Source organism: Muscardinus avellanarius (assembly GCF_963383645.1).
Source record: "Muscardinus avellanarius genome assembly, chromosome: 4".
In the NCBI taxonomy this organism is placed as follows: domain Eukaryota; kingdom Metazoa; phylum Chordata; class Mammalia; order Rodentia; family Gliridae; genus Muscardinus; species Muscardinus avellanarius.
Genome location: NC_137789.1, coordinates 66,471,667 through 66,478,501, shown reverse-complemented (window position 1 = coordinate 66,478,501; position 6,835 = coordinate 66,471,667). Strand labels below are relative to the sequence as shown.

Genomic DNA, 6,835 nt, shown 5'->3' with positions numbered 1-6,835 from the left:
GTAATTCTAATTGGTTTGCCTCTGAATGTCACGTGGCCTTTTGTTGCCTTTAAGATTCTCTGCTTGGCTTCCACATTGGTCATTTTGACAATTATGTGACATGAGGAACCTCTTCTCTGATCCTGCCTAAAGGGAGTTCTATAAGTTTCCTGGACCTGTGTATCGACATCTTGCTATATGTTTGGAAAATTTTCTGCTATTATTTCTTTGAAGAGATTGTTGATCCCTTTGGTTTCACCTTCTTTTATGATTATTGTTAGGTTAGCTCTCTTAAATGGGCCCATATTTCTTCAATGTTAGATTCCTGCTATCTGATCTTTTTATTTTTATTTTTTAAAGTACTTTATAAAATAAATACAGTGGAACCTCTTTGAATTATTGTAAAAAGGTGAACATAGTAAAAATAAAACACGTTATCCATGTGTTACTACCAGTAGCAGAATATAGTAGAAACAAAAGAACTACAAGTGCCTACACAGTATAAACCGCTTGACTTTATCCTTCTAACAAATAAAAAAAAAACTCTTTTTGGATTAAGAGAATCAAAATGTGGGAGAGTGTGGGTATTCCCCAGAGCTCTTCAGTTTCTCCATCTCCTCATCTGTTTCTGGGCTGCTTGTTGTGCATGATTTTTCCTGGTTGCAGCTTTTCGTGCCTGTCTTGGATAGCTTGTTTACTCTCTCCAACAACCGTGATTTCTTCCTTTGCCACCCATCATCTGTGTCTAAAGCTTTACGCTTAGTTGTTTGTGGTGTGCGAGCTGGACTGGCTTTAGGAGCATGAGTGTACTCTACCATTAAGGTCAGGTTGTCCACCACATCTAGAGGGTGGTTGGTGTTACACCTACTTTTAGAAATACGCTTATTTTTCAAATTCACAGTCTGGAAAAAAGAATGACAAAGAAAACTGTTCTCCTGGGGGTCTTTTTGGACATTCTTCTCTCATGCTGCCTGAATCTGTGCTCGCCTTTTAAAAAATTTCTTGTTTTAATCTGTTTACATCCTTTATTAATTTCTCTACTTCTCGCTCACTTTGTTCCACTTTTTTGCATGTACTCTTCAATTCTTCTTGTAATGAAACATACATTTCATTTATCTTATGTACCTCATTTAAAGATCCATCTTCTTCAAAAAATTCAGAACTGTGTTTTTTTTACTGCTCTGCTAAAACCAGTGGATATACAGGAACCTGATACAGTTTTATAACCCAGTTGTTCAGAAATGCCCAGGTTGGCAACCACCAAAGGTACCCTATAAAAAAGTCTTTTTTGAGGTTTATATAAGGCATGTTCCAGCCGATGAGTAGAGCAGCTTTCTCTTATTATACTTGGTGTTGAGCAGAAAAACAAGTTCTTGGCTCAAAAGATGCTTCTGTAAGTTTTGGTAAAGCAGTCGCTCTCTAAATGTCATTATCTGATCTGAATGACGATGGAATTTATACCAACCTACCACATTCTTTTTGACACTTGAAAATATTTTCTTCAGTGCATGCTCGTTTACTTCGCCTGAAGAATTATAAAAGCTAAACAGCCGGTAGCATGGAATATATTTCTGAATGTCATTTGTATAAACAACTTCCACATCATCCATTTGGGAGTCAGTAATACTATTCTTGGCTTCACCTTTCACTTCCCCAAGGAGAAAACCGTGTCCGAGTCAGTGTTGAGGTGCTGGAAAGAGAGAGCACCGAGCACAAAGCCGGACAGCACCAGCGACGTGCTCTTGCCCTTCATGCTGCCGCGACGCCCGGCACGGGGTGGGGTGGGGTGGGGTGGGTGGGATGTCTGAATTTTTTTCTAAGTTATAAATTATGCATTTGTTTTTGGAGTGATCATCTTCTAGGAGCGAGATTCTATTCTCCATGTGGTCTAATTGATTGTTTATACTTTTATTTGAGGCCTTTACCTCATTGATTGCTTCCTTTATTTCTTTTAAGCTCTCTCTAAATTCTTTTTGAAGGTCCTGTATTATTTCTACAGTTATATTCCTGATTTGATCTTCTGGAGATCTCTGAATTTCTGTGTTATCAGGTTCTGATAATATGGGGTTGTGGGCATTCATTGCTCTATTGTTGTTCCTCTTTCCCATGATTTCAGAATTTTGTGTCTTCCCTGGGTCACTACGATTTCACTTAGGGTGCTTTATATCTCGAGTCTGTGGTAATTGCAGCTGCCACTACTCCTTTATTGGGTTGTATCACAAAATCTCAGACTCAGGAAGTTAATTGAGGCTGTGCGAGACTGTGGGGGTGACAGGCTGGGCATTTTCCCATGGGGAGCTGTGACTAGGGTGTGGTATCTCTGCCACTGCTACTCCTTCACTGGGTTGGACTGCAACATCTCAGACCCAAGGAGATTATCAAAGCTGCGCAAGTCCCTGGGAGTGCAGTACAGGGATTTCTCCTTTAGGGGCCGCAATTTCACTCACGGTTATTATGTGCGCTGATCAGGAGCTGTCCCAGGGCTCGGTGAACTTGCTGTGATTGCTGGCAATATGGTGCCTCTGCCACACCCTCGGCTGTGAGGCTGGTGTATTTCTTTTCTGGTTTTGAGCTCCGTTCTGAGTCCCTGGAAGGTGTGATGATCTTGTCCACTGGCAGTTTTAGATGTTCTTTGAGCTGGAAGATCTGCTAATTATACCCGAACGATCTGCAGCTGCTCACTTCAGCTCCTAGTTTACCTTTTGTCTCTGGAGCCTGGTGCTGTGAGGGAAGATGGTACTGGCGTGGCTCCGCTGCAGCATTGCTGGCTTGATTTCTTTTCTGGTCTCTGGTTGTTCTTCTAGTCTTTTTTCTCTGTCCCTTGTGTTTACATTTTTTATAGCTCTGTTGCTAGTGTTTTCTGGTTATGAAAAGCGCTGATTTTGTGGCAATAGAGATTGAGTTTTAGCAGGATTCGTAAACACTGCTTTTCTTGGTCTCTATTTTCCAGAAGTCTCTGATTTATTTTTATATATTTTATGCCTTTAAAAAACTTTAATACTAGAGTCATTTTGAAGTCTTGACTATGCAACATGCTAAAAAATGTATTTATGTCTGATGAACATATATTTTATTGTTGCATTTACAATAATAGTTACTATTTCACCATTTTAATATGCCAGGCATATGCTAGTTACTTTAACCTTTGTTATAGACCCAGGGGGAAATATTTCTATCCTCATTCTACAGATTAGATAACTGAGTTTGGATTTTAGTGAGTCTCTCAAGATTGCGTGACTGATGAATCTTATAGTCAGGCTTCAAATTCAGATCAGCTTAAGTACAAAGTCCTTAAATTATTTTTAATAAAAATAATTAATGTACACAGCAAATTTTCAAAATGTAGAAAGATACAAAATAAAAAAATTATCTTCCCTACTCTTTTGCTCTTAAAGTTAGTTCAAATGAATGTTAACACACACACACACACACACACACACACACACACACATTTGATCATGTGTAGGAATGATGCCTAATTTGTAAAAAATGTTTTTAATTTATAGAAAGCAAACTCCACTTTTTGGATATGTGATCTGAAAGTTTTTATATTTATTTATTATAAATATAGTTTAAAAATTAATTCACTCAATTTTTTAGAACAGTTTTGGGTTTATAGAAAACTGAGCACAAAGAATGAAGTTCTTGTATACTTGTTTCCTTCTTCTGCCCTTGAGCTCAGTTTCCTATTATTAACATGCTGCACTAGTGTTGGTATATTTGTTAAATTAATAAACCAATGTTGATATATTATTATTAACCAAAGTCTATAGTTTACATTAAATTTAAATCTTTGTGTTGTACATTTTGAGTTTTGATAAGTATATAATAACATATATCCACAATTACTGCATTATATAGAATAGTTTTACTGTTCTAAAACCCACTGTGCTCTACTTGTTCATTTTTTTCATCCTCCTTGAAACTTTGATGACTGCTGATCTTATTTTCTCTATCGTTTTATCTTTCCAGAATGTCATAGAGTTGAAATCATTCAGTACTTTAAACAAGAGAAAAGGCTAGAATGTTATTTGCTGCACAGGACAGCTAGGATTAAACCTTTCCAGATTGTCTTCTTCCAGTTAGCAGTATAATACAAAGTTCCTTACCATCCATTCAGGGCTTGCTGGCCCATTTCTTTTTAGTGCTGACAATGTTCTATTACCTGTATGTGTCATCTTGCCTATTCATTTACCAATTGAAGGACATCTTGGTTGCTTCCAAGTCTTAACACCTATGAATAATTTAATAATTGATGTGTAAGTTTTTGGGGCAGGGGTAAATTTTTAATTCATGTGGGTGTCATTGCTAGATTGTATGGGTGTCTTGGTCAACATTCTCACTGCTATAATCCAAGATGACTGGCGATACAATTTAGAGGAAGGAAGGTTTATCTGCTCACAGTTTCTTGGAGATGCTGGGTTCAGTGTATGTGAGGCTGGGTCTACAGGTCTCGGGGATGGCAGGGGGAAGCACAAGACTCCGCTATCACATCTTGGAAGGTGGAAGCAAGTGAGTGAGCAAGAGGAGGAGTAAAGAGATATAATCCCCAAGGCTGTACTCCAGGGATTCTTTCTTGGCAGCTGCTTCCAATATTGCTACTGAAAGACCCCCGCAGAGGGGAGACCCTCAAGCCTTGGGATTAGCGAAGCCAAGTACCCACGAGAAACTTTACCTTGATGCAAAAGCAAAAGGTTTTATTAAGGAGCCAGTGCGCACTGGGGTCGTTTCATGACTCACGCAGGAGCTGAGATCGACCCCGAGTGCTAGGGGCTGGGGTTATTTAAAGGGAAAAACTGCAAGCTGGGGAGGGGATTGGGCCGGATTACATACGTCAAAGGAAAATTACAAAATCATTTAAAAAGCACAATCTGGGGTCAAACGTTGGACAAGATATTAGGTGTGTCCATCTTGTAGTCAGCAGATTTCTGGAACAAGGCGGGCTGACCTGGGGGTCACACATTTTTTATCACTGTACCCTTAATCATGATGTTTCCTAAGCTTGTACGTTTCACCCATAGCAGAAAGATTTCTCAAATCTGCACTTTAACAGAAATGAGGAACTATTTGCTATGCACTATAAATAGCATATATAGGTTTTTATTTCAACATATAGCTTTAGTTCTCTTAAGTAAATACCTAGGAGTGAGACTACTGGGATATGCTATATATACATATTTGACTTTACAAGAAAGTACTGAACTATTTCCAAAGTGGTTATTGAATTTTTGGATTCTCAGTAGTAATCAGTTCTATTTAGTTCAGCATTAACTTTATTAAACTTTATAAGGTAGCCTATGAAGAAATTCTCTAATGTTCATGATGTACACTAACAAACATATCAAAGTCAGTCATTAAGCCAAACATGAGAAGGAGAAAGGAGGAAGGAAAAGGAAGCAGGGATGGGGTAAGGGCTAATTGGGTGATGTGTACATGTATGCCTTCACCATACATTAAGAAGTATGACTACAATGCACCAATAAAAATTTAAAGTAAAAAAAAAACCAAAAAAACAGTGTACTGACTTCTATTTATGCATGTGGCTGTTTTGGTTATGGGGATAAAAGTGGCACCAGTGGAGTGTGTCCCCAAGGCCAGTCTGCTCTGCTTTATTGCTGACCTGAGAAGATTCCAGTAGCTACTTGATGGCTACAGTGGACAGTGTGGTGGTTGTACAAGTCCTTAGCTCAGAGGCGAATACTTACCTACATAAATTATTGACCATTTAGTTTGAATGAATTGAGGAAGTAAGAAAGATATTCTTCTTTTTGTGCTTAAGAGATACAGAAAGAAAACATATGTTCTGTTTAATGCAAATGTCTTTCACATTGACATCTATGGATATGATGTGTCCCTTGCTCCAAGATGAATGTATGAAAGATTTTTACAAGGCAATTAGATGTGTATGTATTCAGTATTTTAAAATTTCAACCTATTTTAAGTTTGCATACAATAAAATTCATTGTTTTTGATGCATAGTTTTGAGTTTCAATAAATGCATATTTTGTGTAACTACCATCGCCATCACAATATTACTTCTATCATGACCTCACCACTTTCCCTTGTGCTGCCCTCTGTAGTCAACCCCTTCCCATCTCAACCTCAACAACCATTAATCTGTTATCTGTCCCTACAGCTTTGCTGAACCATATATGTCATTTCCAAATGGAAACGTGAAATACACTAACATGTTTTTAGTCACTATTTCTCATGAAAATCATATTTTAAAACTATGTTCTGCTTGCTAGCTTATAAGGATTCTCTTTGAAATTCCATGTACTGCTTTATTTCTGCTCAATCTAAGTGAATTAAAAGATGCTTTCTAAAGGAATCAGACATCTTAAATCTTTGGTTAAGGTATTATTATTCTGTGATGTATAAAAGTTTGTGCAAAGGGGTCAAACTCATATGCTGGAGAAAAGACAGCCTTTTCAACAAACGGTGCTGGGAGAACTGGCTATCCATTTATAGAAAGTTGGATCTGAATCCTTACTTCTCACCATGCACAGGAATCAACTCGAGATGGATCAAAGACTTAGAAATTAGACCAGAGCCTGTGAAGTTATTAGAGAAAGGCATAGGATCAACACTCCAACATATAGGCACAGGCAGTAACTTTCTCAATAAGACCTTCAAAGCACAGGAAATTAAAGCAAGAATTAATAAGTGGGATTTCATCAAACTAAAAAGTTTCTTCTCATCAAAGTAAACCATCAAGAACCTAAAGAGGAAGCCTACAGAATGGGAGAAGATCTTTACCAGCCACCACTCTGATAGGGGACTAATATCCAGAATATACAAAGAACTCAAAAGACTCTACACTAGCAAACAAACAACCCAATCAAGAAATGGGCAA

General features: G+C 37.9%; 1 pseudogene across 1 annotated transcript; it reads right to left on the bottom strand.

Annotated features, from left to right (window-relative positions):
- Positions 1-542: 542 nt before the first annotated feature.
- LOC308262660 (BRCA1-A complex subunit Abraxas 1-like) lies at positions 543-1,732 on the bottom strand (annotated as a pseudogene). Its single transcript has one exon. The product of its transcript is annotated as a BRCA1-A complex subunit Abraxas 1-like (transcript).
- Between the last annotated feature and the right edge of the window lie 5,103 nt (positions 1,733-6,835).